This window comes from Suncus etruscus, chromosome 8 (assembly GCF_024139225.1).
Source record: "Suncus etruscus isolate mSunEtr1 chromosome 8, mSunEtr1.pri.cur, whole genome shotgun sequence".
Lineage (NCBI taxonomy): Eukaryota > Metazoa > Chordata > Mammalia > Eulipotyphla > Soricidae > Suncus > Suncus etruscus.
In genome coordinates, this window is record NC_064855.1 from 92512035 (window position 1) to 92514926 (window position 2892).

The window sequence follows — 2892 nt, forward strand, 5'->3', positions numbered from 1 at the left end:
TAAGCGTTGAAACGAGTTAGCCTTAATCAAATATTTAAACTGCAGTTTTTTCAGTCGTTCTGATCACCGCCCCTGATTGGCTCTTGGGGCTTCGCCCGTTGGCTTCACTTCCATGGGTGTTTCGTTGAGTATTGAACTTAAATTCATTAAATATATACAGTCTGAGTTGAAAGCCAGACATATAGAGGTTACCAAAAAAGATATTTGTAATTTTTTAATGTTTGTTCATGATGTTTACCAGAAATCTAGTGTTCCTGGGCTCCCTCTCGCTCTGACTCTGTCTCTCAGTTTCCTTCCTCTTCTAACCCTTCATCTTTACTTCTGCCGCTGCACCCTCTGTGCAAAATCCTAAACAGCCCTTCACTTCCCTAGCTTCAGCTCCGTCCCTGTTTCACCACCCTCCCCTCCTTAGCCAGCAATTGCAACAATACAAAGCCTTTAATTGGAAAAGCCTCAAAGAGCCGTTTCAAGCCGTAACCTCCTATGGCCCCCAAGCCCCTTACACGCTCTCCTGCTTAGAATCTAAAAGCTGAACTCTTTGTCTCTTGGGAAGTTAACTTTTTTTTTCCGCTGCAAAGCCCTTGCAGATAGGCAGGAATCCTGATCTCTAAGCTCTTATAGCTGGCCTCGCCTCTTTTCATACCTTAAAGGTACAGCACACTTTCCAGGTCCCAGCTTGCCAACATGGCTCTTGCTGCCCTCTGTGCCTGGAAGTCGCTCCCCAGAGCCGGCATTCCAGCAGCTCCCCCACACCGGCAACAAACTGTTGCTGCTTTCTCCCTCCCCCCCCCCTTTTTTCTGACTTAAGCTCCCAACTCACCACAATTACATCCATGGTCTCTCACCTCTCTAACAAACTTGATAATGCTCTTAGCTCAAAAACCAGTGCTACCTTTCCTGTCTTTCTCCCTAATGGAGAAAGTCTTCCCACCCACCCCCTCCCCGCCTGCTCAGCAGCCTCCGCAGCTACCTTCTCAAACGCCTCCCACTGATCCCCCGCACCCCAGGGGAAAAATTCTAAATGCCCAAGACGCTCAGTCCCTAACCATGGCAGATTCCCTCCTCTCACCGCTCCCCCTCTTAAAGCTATAGATATGAAGCTACTTGGCCACATTAAAAATCTTAAACAAATCTTAAGCCTTCAAAAACAGGCTGCTTCTCTTAATTCACAAGTTTCTGCCCTTCAGGCTTTCCCCCGCCCTCCTAAATCTATAGCTGTCTGTCCTTTGCCCACTGAATTCCACGGCCAAGCCCCCCCTCTTGAGAATTCAAAGAAACAAACTATAAAAGTCAGGCTGAGTGCCATAAAACAGAAACTGCTGCAGTGCCTACAAAAAATTCTAAGGGCACAGTGAGTAGGATAATTACAAAGTATCATCTGCTAAGCCATAAAACCTTGTGATATCTACACTTTGCTGTTAAAACTTCTGAGCCTAATGTACCTTTTACTCAGGACAATTTTGCTCAAACCAGCCCTCAGCCTCCTTCAGCCTCTTTCCTGCCAGCCTTGGGAAACAGCCAGCTCAGGCCCTGCCACTCCCACTTTAAGCCTTCCATTTCACCTTGAAATACCCAATCTTTGTTATTCGAAAGAAATCTAAAAAGTAGCATCTCTTGCATATTCTCAAATCAATTAATAAAACCATAAACCCCATGGTACTTTTGCAACCCAGACTCCCCTCTTCGGTTGCCATTCCCTCTAATTCCAATAAATTAGTAATTAATCTTAAAAGATTGCTTTTTTTTTTCTTCTCTATATCATTACACCCTGCTGACTGTAAATAATTTGCCTCTAGCCTTCCTGCTGTTAACTGTGCTGGCCCCTCCCCGAGTTATCAGTGAAAAACTCTGCTTCACCTTGTCAGCCCTACACTTCGTCAAATATGTGTTATTAGGTTTAGTGCATTAAGTGGTGTAAAGTAATTATTAAAACATTAAAAAGCAACAGGAAGATAAGGGCAATAAACTTTTTTTTTTTCCATGCCTCTCAGAAAATTTTAGAGCAAGGTCATAATTCTGTCACTTTACAGATAACAAAATGTTGGTAAAAGAAAAACTTCTTTGTGTTTTAAAATCCAAACGAACACAAAAGTGTTAAATTTAAATCTTATATTTCTATTAAAAGTTTTATTTTAATTTTTAAAGTATTTACAAAATTATGTGAAAAATAATGTGGTTAGCCTTTTTAAACAATATAGTTAATTTAATGCACAGTGAACACCTAGGTGTGCTTTATAGTACCCTTAGTTTTAACTTTGTGCTACAGCAATGGTTGTTCTTTATTTCTGCATTGAAAGAACTATTATTTTAAGTGCATTCAAAATATCAGCACATTATACAAATCTGTATATTTGTGTCGCAGTGAAAAAATGATATAAATGAAAAATATATTATATATAATTTTATAAGTAATATATAAAAGTAACTAAACTTTATAAGCAAATTAACTAGTATTAAATATAATTTTAGTCTTAAGTTCTAGGTGTGTAAATGCATCAGATGTCTTTAACTATATTTTATAATAATCTAAGCATTTAGTTAATTTGGTATATAATATTTTTTACAAATTATTCACTTAAAGTCTTCATAGTAAAAACAGTTGTTTGTTTTTTAAAAAATCAGTTTTTATACCTTTAATAATCATAGTTCATGCTATTGTGTTTAATCATAAAAATTTTAACACTTTATTGCAGCTGTCTTACTGTTCTACTGCAAAACCAATTTAAAGAAAACCTATTCATTTACAGCAAATCATTTCATACTTCCAAGTAGAGACTCCTTCTACAGTGCTCATTAACCATTTTACTTAATGTTTTAAACTTCAAATTAAAGTTGTTTTAAAAATGTTTTGTGTTAAATCTAAACCTTAAAATTTATTTTCAGCAAAGTTCC

The 2892-nt window shown here is 38.0% G+C and overlaps 1 non-coding gene across 1 annotated transcript; it reads left to right on the forward strand.

The window, feature by feature from the left end:
* Nucleotides 1-2206: 2206 nt before the first annotated feature.
* LOC126017241 (small nucleolar RNA SNORA22) lies at nucleotides 2207-2336 on the forward strand. The gene has a single exon (XR_007498875.1). It is a non-coding gene; the product is annotated as a small nucleolar RNA SNORA22 (small nucleolar RNA).
* The last annotated feature ends 556 nt before the right edge of the window (nucleotides 2337-2892 follow it).